This window comes from Mytilus trossulus, chromosome 4, assembly GCF_036588685.1.
Source record: "Mytilus trossulus isolate FHL-02 chromosome 4, PNRI_Mtr1.1.1.hap1, whole genome shotgun sequence".
NCBI classification, from domain to species: domain Eukaryota; kingdom Metazoa; phylum Mollusca; class Bivalvia; order Mytilida; family Mytilidae; genus Mytilus; species Mytilus trossulus.
The window spans coordinates 35,465,779-35,479,000 of record NC_086376.1 but is presented as its reverse complement, the minus strand read 5'-3'; the positions used below and the strand labels follow the sequence as shown (position 1 = coordinate 35,479,000).

General features: G+C 36.0%; 1 long non-coding RNA gene across 2 annotated transcripts in view; it reads left to right on the top strand.

Moving 5' to 3' along the window:
• The window catches only part of LOC134715198 (uncharacterized), a 57,346-nt gene extending 44,889 nt beyond the window's left edge, over positions 1 to 12,457 (top strand). The window contains exons 3-4 of one of the 2 annotated variants that reach the window (XR_010106632.1): positions 11,099 to 11,198; positions 12,321 to 12,457. This is a non-coding gene — a long non-coding RNA (uncharacterized LOC134715198). The remainder of the gene's footprint in view (positions 1 to 11,098; positions 11,199 to 12,320) is intronic. The other variant, XR_010106633.1, reaches the window with a different exon arrangement.
• Positions 12,458 to 13,222: the final 765 nt, after the last annotated feature.

The following is a 13,222-nucleotide window of genomic DNA, read 5'->3' as shown; positions in this document are numbered from 1 at the left end:
GTGGCGTTTCCTGGAAGTAGCTGGTTTATACCTCCAAATGGGACGACAGTCATGGATGTTGAGATGGCCTACGTCGCAGATTCGCGAGGACGGGCGGCTCGGATGTTCGCTAGCGACCTACGACAGCTACAGGCTTCCTGCCTATGCCTGTAGAAGGGGACTTTGAGATGTCATGCTGAAGTTTTCTGGAGATTATCTGGTTTCATTTTTGGGAAGCAGTCCACATGGAAAAATGATGCAGCCAAACTAAAGATATGCTCGATTGGTTTTTTCTAACCTCCATGTTATTAAGAAGCAGGAAAAATTGAAGAATATGAGAGGGAAAATGTCAAATTTGCTTGGTCTTCAACAAAGAAACCCTTTTGTTTTATTGCTGTGCTTCATATACAAGTTGACAGACCAGTCCTTCAACAATGAGAAAATGTTAAAAAATAAATTGTGTATAAAAATGTTTTGATTTGTGTACATTAATCTGAATAATAATGACTTTCTTTTATTTCCAATTCTACCAGAGAGGACAGAAGATCGAAGAAACCCAAAGTGAAAGACTTGAAGAAATATAGGCAATGTAAGTAGGATTAAGTGATTTTGCTGTTTGTGGCGTTTCCTGGAAGTAGCTGGTTTATACCTCCAAATGGGACGACAGTCATGGATGTTGAGATGGCCTACGTCGCAGATTCGCGAGGACGGGCGGCTCGGATGTTCGCTAGCGACCTACGACAGCTACAGGCTTCCTGCCTATGCCTGTAGAAGGGGACTTTGAGATGTCATGCTGAAGTTTTCTGGAGATTATCTGGTTTCATTTTTGGGAAGCAGTCCACATGGAAAAATGATGCAGCCAAACTAAAGATATGCTCGATTGGTTTTTTCTAACCTCCCTGTTATTAAGAAGCAGGAAAAATTGAAGAATAAAAGAGGGAAAATGTCAAATTTGCTTGGTCTTCAACAAAGAAACCCTTTTGTTTTATTGCTGTGCTTCATATACAAGTAGACAGACCAGTCCTTCAACAATGAGAAAATGTTGAAAAAAATTGTGTATTAAAATGTTTTGTTTAGTTTACATTAATCTGAATAATAATGACTTTCTTTTATTTCCAATTCTACCAAAGAGGACAGAAGATCGAAGAAACCCAAAGTGAAAGACTTGAAGAAATATAGGCAATGTAAGTAGGATTAAGTGATTTTGCTGTTTGTGGCGTTTCCTGGAAGTAGCTGGTTTATACCTCCAAATGGGACGACAGTCATGGATGTTGAGATGGCCTACGTCGCAGATTCGCGAGGACGGGCGGCTCGGATGTTCGCTAGCGACCTACGACAGCTACAGGCTTCCTGCCTATGCCTGTAGAAGGGGACTTTGAGATGTCATGCTGAAGTTTTCTGGAGATTATCTGGTTTCATTTTTGGGAAGCAGTCCACATGGAAAAATGATGCAGCCAAACTAAAGATATGCTCGATTGGTTTTTTCTAACCTCCCTGTTATTAAGAAGCAGGAAAAATTGAAGAATCAAAGAGGGAAAATGTCAAATTTGCTTGGTCTTCAACAAAGAAACCCTTTTGTTTTATTGCTGTGCTTCATATACAAGTTGACAGACCAGTCCTTCAACAATGAGAAAATGTTAAAAAAAAATTGTGTATTAAAATGTTTTGATTTGTGTACATTAATCTGAATAATAATGACTTTCTTTTATTTCCAATTCTACCAAAGAGGACAGAAGATCGAAGAAACCCAAAGTGAAAGACTTGAAGAAATATAGGCAATGTAAGTAGGATTAAGTGATTTTGCTGTTTGTGGCGTTTCCTGGAAGTAGCTGGTTTATACCTCCAAATGGGACGACAGTCATGGATGTTGAGATGGCCTACGTCGCAGATTCGCGAGGACGGGCGGCTCGGATGTTCGCTAGCGACCTACGACAGCTACAGGCTTCCTGCCTATGCCTGTAGAAGGGGACTTTGAGATGTCATGCTGAAGTTTTCTGGAGATTATCTGGTTTCATTTTTGGGAAGCAGTCCACATGGAAAAATGATGCAGCCAAACTAAAGATATGCTCGATTGGTTTTTTCTAACCTCCATGTTATTAAGAAGCAGGAAAAATTGAAGAATATGAGAGGGAAAATGTCAAATTTGCTTGGTCTTCAACAAAGAAACCCTTTTGTTTTATTGCTGTGCTTCATATACAAGTTGACAGACCAGTCCTTCAACAATGAGAAAATGTTAAAAAATAAATTGTGTATAAAAATGTTTTGATTTGTGTACATTAATCTGAATAATAATGACTTTCTTTTATTTCCAATTCTACCAGAGAGGACAGAAGATCGAAGAAACCCAAAGTGAAAGACTTGAAGAAATATAGGCAATGTAAGTAGGATTAAGTGATTTTGCTGTTTGTGGCGTTTCCTGGAAGTAGCTGGTTTATACCTCCAAATGGGACGACAGTCATGGATGTTGAGATGGCCTACGTCGCAGATTCGCGAGGACGGGCGGCTCGGATGTTCGCTAGCGACCTACGACAGCTACAGGCTTCCTGCCTATGCCTGTAGAAGGGGACTTTGAGATGTCATGCTGAAGTTTTCTGGAGATTATCTGGTTTCATTTTTGGGAAGCAGTCCACATGGAAAAATGATGCAGCCAAACTAAAGATATGCTCGATTGGTTTTTTCTAACCTCCCTGTTATTAAGAAGCAGGAAAAATTGAAGAATAAAAGAGGGAAAATGTCAAATTTGCTTGGTCTTCAACAAAGAAACCCTTTTGTTTTATTGCTGTGCTTCATATACAAGTAGACAGACCAGTCCTTCAACAATGAGAAAATGTTGAAAAAAATTGTGTATTAAAATGTTTTGTTTAGTTTACATTAATCTGAATAATAATGACTTTCTTTTATTTCCAATTCTACCAAAGAGGACAGAAGATCGAAGAAACCCAAAGTGAAAGACTTGAAGAAATATAGGCAATGTAAGTAGGATTAAGTGATTTTGCTGTTTGTGGCGTTTCCTGGAAGTAGCTGGTTTATACCTCCAAATGGGACGACAGTCATGGATGTTGAGATGGCCTACGTCGCAGATTCGCGAGGACGGGCGGCTCGGATGTTCGCTAGCGACCTACGACAGCTACAGGCTTCCTGCCTATGCCTGTAGAAGGGGACTTTGAGATGTCATGCTGAAGTTTTCTGGAGATTATCTGGTTTCATTTTTGGGAAGCAGTCCACATGGAAAAATGATGCAGCCAAACTAAAGATATGCTCGATTGGTTTTTTCTAACCTCCCTGTTATTAAGAAGCAGGAAAAATTGAAGAATCAAAGAGGGAAAATGTCAAATTTGCTTGGTCTTCAACAAAGAAACCCTTTTGTTTTATTGCTGTGCTTCATATACAAGTTGACAGACCAGTCCTTCAACAATGAGAAAATGTTAAAAAAAAATTGTGTATTAAAATGTTTTGATTTGTGTACATTAATCTGAATAATAATGACTTTCTTTTATTTCCAATTCTACCAAAGAGGACAGAAGATCGAAGAAACCCAAAGTGAAAGACTTGAAGAAATATAGGCAATGTAAGTAGGATTAAGTGATTTTGCTGTTTGTGGCGTTTCCTGGAAGTAGCTGGTTTATACCTCCAAATGGGACGACAGTCATGGATGTTGAGATGGCCTACGTCGCAGATTCGCGAGGACGGGCGGCTCGGATGTTCGCTAGCGACCTACGACAGCTACAGGCTTCCTGCCTATGCCTGTAGAAGGGGACTTTGAGATGTCATGCTGAAGTTTTCTGGAGATTATCTTGTTTCATTTTTGGGAAGCAGTCCACATGGAAAAATGATGCAGCCAAACTAAAGATATGCTCGATTGGTTTTTTCTAACCTCCATGTTATTAAGAAGCAGGAAAAATTGAAGAATATGAGAGGGAAAATATCAAATTTGCTTGGTCTTCAACAAAGAAACCCTTTTGTTTTATTGCTGTGCTTCATATACAAGTTGACAGACCAGTCCTTCAACAATGAGAAAATGTTAAAAAATAAATTGTGTATTAAAATGTTTTGATTTGTGTACATTAATCTGAATAATAATGACTTTCTTTTATTTCCAATTCTACCAGAGAGGACAGAAGATCGAAGAAACCCAAAGTGAAAGACTTGAAGAAATATAGGCAATGTAAGTAGGATTAAGTGATTTTGCTGTTTGTGGCGTTTCCTGGAAGTAGCTGGTTTATACCTCCAAATGGGACGACAGTCATGGATGTTGAGATGGCCTACGTCGCAGTTTCGCGAGGACGGGCGGCTCGGATGTTCGCTAGCGACCTACGACAGCTACAGGCTTCCTGCCTATGCCTGTAGAAGGGGACTTTGAGATGTCATGCTGAAGTTTTCTGGAGATTATCTGGTTTCATTTTTGGGAAGCAGTCCACATGGAAAAATGATGCAGCCAAACTAAAGATATGCTCGATTGGTTTTTTCTAACCTCCCTGTTATTAAGAAGCAGGAAAAATTGAAGAATAAAAGAGGGAAAATGTCAAATTTGCTTGGTCTTCAACAAAGAAACCCTTTTGTTTTATTGCTGTGCTTCATATACAAGTAGACAGACCAGTCCTTCAACAATGAGAAAATGTTTAAAAAAAATTGTGTATTAAAATGTTTTGTTTAGTTTACATTAATCTGAATAATAATGACTTTCTTTTATTTCCAATTCTACCAAAGAGGACAGAAGATCGAAGAAACCCAAAGTGAAAGACTTGAAGAAATATAGGCAATGTAAGTAGGATTAAGTGATTTTGCTGTTTGTGGCGTTTCCTGGAAGTAGCTGGTTTATACCTCCAAATGGGACGACAGTCATGGATGTTGAGATGGCCTACGTCGCAGATTCGCGAGGACGGGCGGCTCGGATGTTCGCTAGCGACCTACGACAGCTACAGGCTTCCTGCCTATGCCTGTAGAAGGGGACTTTGAGATGTCATGCTGAAGTTTTCTGGAGATTATCTGGTTTCATTTTTGGGAAGCAGTCCACATGGAAAAATGATGCAGCCAAACTAAAGATATGCTCGATTGGTTTTTTCTAACCTCCCTGTTATTAAGAAGCAGGAAAAATTGAAGAATAAAAGAGGGAAAATGTCAAATTTGCTTGGTCTTCAACAAAGAAACCCTTTTGTTTTATTGCTGTGCTTCATATACAAGTAGACAGACCAGTCCTTCAACAATGAGAAAATGTTTAAAAAAAATTGTGTATTAAAATGTTTTGTTTAGTTTACATTAATCTGAATAATAATGACTTTCTTTTATTTCCAATTCTACCAAAGAGGACAGAAGATCGAAGAAACCCAAAGTGAAAGACTTGAAGAAATATAGGCAATGTAAGTAGGATTAAGTGATTTTGCTGTTTGTGGCGTTTCCTGGAAGTAGCTGGTTTATACCTCCAAATGGGACGACAGTCATGGATGTTGAGATGGCCTACGTCGCAGATTCGCGAGGACGGGCGGCTCGGATGTTCGCTAGCGACCTACGACAGCTACAGGCTTCCTGCCTATGCCTGTAGAAGGGGACTTTGAGATGTCATGCTGAAGTTTTCTGGAGATTATCTGGTTTCTTTTTTGGGAAGCAGTCCACATGGAAAAATGATGCAGCCAAACTAAAGATATGCTCGATTGGTTTTTTCTAACCTCCCTGTTATTAAGAAGCAGGAAAAATTGAAGAATAAAAGAGGGAAAATGTCAAATTTGCTTGGTCTTCAACAAAGAAACCCTTTTGTTTTATTGCTGTGCTTAATATACAAGTTGACAGACCAGTCCTTCAACAATGAGAAAATGTTAAAAAAAAATTGTGTATTAAAATGTTTTGATTTGTGTACATTAATCTGAATAATAATGACTTTCTTTTATTTCCAATTCTACCAAAGAGGACAGAAGATCGAAGAAACCCAAAGTGAAAGACTTGAAGAAATATAGGCAATGTAAGTAGGATTAAGTGATTTTGCTGTTTGTGGCGTTTCCTGGAAGTAGCTGGTTTATACCTCCAAATGGGACGACAGTCATGGATGTTGAGATGGCCTACGTCGCAGATTCGCGAGGACGGGCGGCTCGGATGTTCGCTAGCGACCTACGACAGCTACAGGCTTCCTGCCTATGCCTGTAGAAGGGGACTTTGAGATGTCATGCTGAAGTTTTCTGGAGATTATCTGGTTTCATTTTTGGGAAGCAGTCCACATGGAAAAATGATGCAGCCAAACTAAAGATATGCTCGATTGGTTTTTTCTAACCTCCCTGTTATTAAGAAGCAGGAAAAATTGAAGAATCAAAGAGGGAAAATGTCAAATTTGCTTGGTCTTCAACAAAGAAACCCTTTTGTTTTATTGCTGTGCTTCATATACAAGTAGACAGACCAGTCCTTCAAAAATGAGAAAATGTTTAAAAAAAATTGTGTATTAAAATGTTTTGTTTAGTTTACATTAATCTGAATAATAATGACTTTCTTTTATTTCCAATTCTACCAAAGAGGACAGAAGATCGAAGAAACCCAAAGTGAAAGACTTGAAGAAATATAGGCAATGTAAGTAGGATTAAGTGATTTTGCTGTTTGTGGCGTTTCCTGGAAGTAGCTGGTTTATACCTCCAAATGGGACGACAGTCATGGATGTTGAGATGGCCTACGTCGCAGATTCGCGAGGATGGGCGGCTCGGATGTTCGCTAGCGACCTACGACAGCTACAGGCTTCCTGCCTATGCCTGTAGAAGGGGACTTTGAGATGTCATGCTGAAGTTTTCTGGAGATTATCTGGTTTCTTTTTTGGGAAGCAGTCCACATGGAAAAATGATGCAGCCAAACTAAAGATATGCTCGATTGGTTTTTTCTAACCTCCCTGTTATTAAGAAGCAGGAAAAATTGAAGAATAAAAGAGGGAAAATGTCAAATTTGCTTGGTCTTCAACAAAGAAACCCTTTTGTTTTATTGCTGTGCTTAATATACAAGTTGACAGACCAGTCCTTCAACAATGAGAAAATGTTAAAAAAAAATTGTGTATTAAAATGTTTTGATTTGTGTACATTAATCTGAATAATAATGACTTTCTTTTATTTCCAATTCTACCAAAGAGGACAGAAGATCGAAGAAACCCAAAGTGAAAGACTTGAAGAAATATAGGCAATGTAAGTAGGACTAAGTGATTTTGCTGTTTGTGGCGTTTCCTGGAAGTAGCTGGTTTATACCTCCAAATGGGACGACAGTCATGGATGTTGAGATGGCCTACGTCGCAGATTCGCGAGGACGGGCGGCTCGGATGTTCGCTAGCGACCTACGACAGCTACAGGCTTCCTGCCTATGCCTGTAGAAGGGGACTTTGAGATGTCATGCTGAAGTTTTCTGGAGATTATCTGGTTTCATTTTTGGGAAGCAGTCCACATGGAAAAATGATGCAGCCAAACTAAAGATATGCTCGATTGTTTTTTTCTAACCTCCCTGTTATTAAGAAGCAGGAAAAATTGAAGAATAAGAGAGGGAAAATGTCAAATTTGCTTGGTCTTCAACAAAGAAACCCTTTTGTTTTATTGCTGTGCTTCATATACAAGTTGACAGACCAGTCCTTCAACAATGAGAAAATGTTTAAAAAAAATTGTGTATTAAAATGTTTTGATTTGTGTACATTAATCTGAATAATAATGGCTTTCTGTTTTTTCCAAAAAACAGGCATGAAAAAATAGAAGAATAAGAAAGGGATATAGTAAAATTCACTTGGTCTACAACAAAGGAGCACTTTCGTTAATTTTATTCCAATTCTACCGAGGAGGACAGAAGAAGCAGCTAAAGATTTTTCTTTGGGTACATCTTCTGACATTAGACTCAGACTTTTCTTGAATTGAATTTTAAATGTGCGTATTGTTATGCATTTACTTTTCTACATGGCTAGAGGTATAGGGGAGGGTTGAGATCTCATAAACATGTTTAACCCTGCCGCATTTTTGCGCCTGTCCCAAGTCAGGAGCCTCTGGCCTTTGTTAGTCTTGTATTTTTTTAATTTTAGTTTCTTGTGTCCAATTTGGAAATTAGTATGGCGTTCATTATCACTGAACTAGTATATATTTGTTTAGGGGCCAGCTGAAGGACGACTCGGGTTGTGGGAATTTCTCACTACATTGAAGACCTTTTGGTGACCTTCTGCTGGTGTTTTTTATATGGTCGGGTTGTTGTCTCTTTGACACATTCCCCATTTCCATTCTCAATTGTATTGGAAGAAAAAAGGCAATGTAAGTAAACTGATTTAATCAATAGAGATATGCTTGGTTGGCTTTTTCTATATATTACAGTTATGTTAGTGAAAATTGGTTTGGTTTGCAAAATGAAGACATATTTGCAGTGTTTTATTTCAAATTTAAAATCAATATAGTGCAAATGTATTAGATTTTTTTTCAGTTTTTGGTATATTGAATGCATCGTGATATATTGTAAAACAGGATAAACTTTTAATTAATTAAAACTGATTTAAACAGCTTGATCGAATTAAATAAATTTTTCTCTTTGAATTTTTATAAAATTTTGACTAAATATTTTCTTTTATGACTTTTTGACAAAAATATGAAAATCTCAAAAAACTTATGCCACACACTTTATCAGAAAAATTTCATTTAATATATAGGAGTTTGACAAAGACTATTTTCTATCATTGAGAAGCTTAATATTACCTCAACTAAAGAATGTGATTAAAACGTTCAGCTGTTTTTTTACAGAGTATATCTCCTTCATGTAATGAAGGTGTCAGACCACTAGTTACTCCCTCAAATTTAGAACATATGTAAAAGAAGGCCTACTCTAACACAAAACAGTGCTTTTGATGTCATTGTTAACTTTAAAAATTTAACCAACAAATTTGCAGAAATGAAACTTTTGGTGAAAGAGAAATGTGTTTCGACCAATTCATGCAACTTGAGCCAAAATTCACTTGTCTATCAGTTTGCATTAAATTTCAGCATAAATGCGCTCCACATTATACTCATTTAAGATTCCCAGAAAACCAGACGTTATTTAAGGAGTACCTCTGTTTCTAAGGTCAGATGTACCACCTTAATAGTAGAATTTTGCAACAGAATATTTATCTTAATTTGAAAACAATTTGCCATTGACAATACAAATATCAAATGATCATTTCAGAAATACATTGTGCTTCAAGTGCAAAGTCTTTTCTAACAATTAACAATTAACATAGTTGTTTTCTGAGCTAGTTCTGATTGGTCAGGTTTTATTGTGTTTCTTGCTTTTGTTCTATGGATAGTTCAGTGGTATCTTGTTTTTCAGGATATGGTGTGTGTTATTCAAAGGCATCTTTTTATGTAATTTTGAAATGATATACATTTGATATTTGATAGCAATTGAGATTGAAAGACCAAATATTATAGTGCATTAGGGTGGTACCTAAACTGGTCCGTCATTCTATCTACAGCTATACACCGAAGGAACAAGTTGGAGCTATTGTCACCTTGTCATTAATTGGACAAGTCTTACAAATTCAACAATTTGCTAATAAAATTTGCCATTTAAAGTCATAGGAAATTAACCTCAAATGTTAATACTGGGATGCCTCAAAATAATCAAGTATCTGTTAATTAATTCCATGATGGTAGCGCAGATGAATGACCAACGAGCTTGTTAAAATTTTCTTGACAAACTGAGCTGTTATCTTTCAGTCCCTTAAGAACTAAGTAGGGTTATAAATAGGATAATTTCTGTTTGATTTTCTATCAGTATAATACATAATCAAACATAGCACATGATGTACTAGTCTCGTCAATTTATTAAATCCCATGGTCAGAATTATGACCACCGGATTTAGGCCATACCTGTTGTCAGTGTAGCAATAAGTGAACACAACAGGGGTCCAGTTTAGGTGGTACCTAATACTACAGGGAGATAACTGTGTAGAATCAGCTAAAGGTTTTAATGACGTGTTGTTATGGGAATATTAAGCTTCCCAATGATCAAAATTAGTGTTTTTCAAACTGCTATATATATAACCAGTGTAATTTTTCTGATAAAAAGGTTGGTTTGAAATTTTGAAATTTTTGTCATAGGGTCAAAGTAAATACTTTGTCAAAACTTTATGAAAATTCAACAAGCCAATTAATTTTAGTGAAGGTGTAAGCTTTTAATTGTGTTTATAATTTTCAAAATAAAGTTAAAAAAACATTTTGAATCAAAATCTATTTAACAATGTGTATGTTGAAAATGTTACAAACCAATCATTTAAATTTAAAATTTGAAGAAAACAGTTTTGTTTTAAAAGTGAGGCTTGAAATTCTAAAGTTACACTGTTTAAACAATTTCTCCAATATTCAAGCTAAAGGCTGGTAATCTTCTTATTTATCTAAAAAAAAAAGATAATGTCAATAGTCCTTTCTTTTCATGTTTGAATTAATTATTTTTAAGGAAATTCATATTCAATGTCAAACCTTTTTGGTTGGTTGATGATTTTTTTTATTGGTTTAGTCATAGAATTTAAAATAGATTCTACTCTTAAATTAACTTCAAATCCAAAGTTTAAAGAGAACTATTTCATTTTTACTTTCAATTAGGGGGAGGGGAATGGAGGGACATGTTCTCCATTTATTTGTTTAATATTTAGCATTTCTATGTTTTAAGGGAGATAACTAACTCATCATTAAAATAAGTTAACCACAACAATTGGGAAATGTGTTAAATTACCATACAAACCATTGTTGGTTTTCTACTTTGAATGGTTTAACAATAATCATTTTTCAGGCCCTGTATATCTTGTTGTTCAGTGTGAGCCAAGGCTCAGAGTTGAAGGCCGTACCTTGACCTATAATTTTTTACTTTTATAAATTGTTATTTGGATGGAGAGTTGTCTCATTGGCACTCATACCACATCTTCCTATACCCATCATAAGTAAGATATTCAAAAGAAGAAATTTTCTTAGTTTTGAATACATTTTGTACTTTGGTCTTTTAAAGAAAGCATATTTTTCTCAGAGCATAATCTATATATATGTTTCCTCCTTGGAATCTTTATTTGAGTCATTTAAAAATTATTGCAAAATATTTTGTAATGTGGTTTTTAGATATGTATTTGACTTTAATTTCAATTTTATTAACACTGTCTCTATATTTGTAGAAGACGCAATCATTTCATGGCTATACCATGAGTATGTAGCACTATTTCATATCTAAGTACAGTATTTATCAATTAATGTTAGCAGGAAGGAATAGAAGAGGTATTGTATACAACTATTCTTTCAAATTTAAGAAACGGTAGATGATTTATTTTAAACGATTAAATTTTGCTGTGGGGGCCTCGATGGCAGAGTGGTTACTACTGTAATCACTAGCTACTCAACACTGATGCGAGTTCGAACCTGCTCTTGTGGGTGCACGACAGTAAAAAGACTCCAATTTTAATTGACTATAGGGTTGCAAGTTTCCTTATCAAAGGTCAGTGGTTTTCTCCTCGATCTAGCAGGTTGAAATTAAGGGGAGGTAATATCCCTGTTAACTACTCATTATTTGATATTTTATGCATAAAATATTTAAAAGATATTGGATAATTCATGCATGAAATATTAAAAAGGTATTGGATCATAAATTGGGAGCATAATCTTTATGTTGAGTAGTCCCTTTCCATAGAAATTGTCAATATTTTGAGTTACAGCTGTTTGGTATTATTTCTCCTAAGGCCAATTAAAATTAATTGATAGATTTTCATCCCAGCCCGCCCTGATTTTTTTTATTTTGAAAAATTTACAATTTCTGGATTTTGTTCATTTCCATTACCGATAACTGTTCAATCAGAACATCGTTTCATTTTGTCCACCATCAGCCAACCTTTTCTCCACCTGCATTTCATTCTGGTTTTGTATTTCTTCAAGAAATCTAACTTAAATGATTATAAGACGACATATTCTGTGCTCTAACATGACAACCTCATCTACCAAGAATTGAGATTGATTACGAGAAGGGCATGAAATATTCGGATTACGAGTAAAACGCTTAATTTACATTTTGCATATGCACCAATCCTAATATTTTCAACAGTTTGAGTTTTCATATCATTATGTACTTATACAACTTGTGTTGCATACCAATGCATTTGCTTCATCTTCTGGGGACTACAAATCATCACTTAGATTTGCAACGTTCTAGATGATAATTTTTAAGGGGAGAAGAAATTGTGGTTTACAACCAATTTTTGGCAAGTTTTTAAAATATTAGATATGTTTTAACCCACATCTGGTACTTAATACATACCTGTAATATTATAATTTAATCCAATAAATCATCATGATTGGAAAAAAGATATTATTGTGAAGAAAGAAATAAACATTTTTGTGACATTTCAGTTATTTAAATGGACAGTGGATTTTGATATCATGAAACCCAATGTTGAAAAGCACTTCAAAACAGCTTGAAGTCAATATCAGCTCTAAGAAAGATTGTAGAGAGATCTTCAACCAAGTCTGAGGCTTTTCATGAACTAAATCAGGCAAGTTTATTTGAGCCATACAATTTTTATAGATTTTATAGAAATGAAAATGTACATGAAAAAACACAAGACATCAAACAATATATTGATTTAAATGTGTTTCATTCATATCTCCAAAAACGAGTTGATTATATAGGGAATCACTGAAGCATGACTGGAGTCCCCCCTTTTTGTTTAGTCTCCCCTTTAGTTCAGTCAATAGGGCCACCTTATAAAAAGTACTGGATCTCCCACTGAATATATAAAAAAGAAGATGTGGTATGATTGCCAATGAGACAACTATCCACAAAAGACCAAAATGACACAAACATTAACAACTATAGGTCATCGTACGGCCTTCAACAATGAGCAAAGCCCATACCGCATAGTCAGCTATAAAAGGCCCCGATAAGACAATGTAAAACAATTCAAACGAAAAAACTAACGGCCTTATTTATGTAAAAACATGAACAAAAACAAATAGGTAACACATAAACAAACAACAACCACTGAATTACAGGCTCCTGACTTGGGACAGGCACATACATAAATAATGTGGCGGGGTTCAACATGTTAGCGGGATCTCAACCCTCCCCTAACCTGGTACAGTGGTGTAACAGTACAACATAAGAACGAACTATAAAAATCAGTTGGAAAAGGCTTAACTCACCAGATAGACAAAAAATACAAGTGGACGTGGCTGGGTTCTTGTACATCCCGACACAATAAACAGATCTGAGAGTACTCACAGTTATCTGACAGCTAGTTCAAAGCCACTAA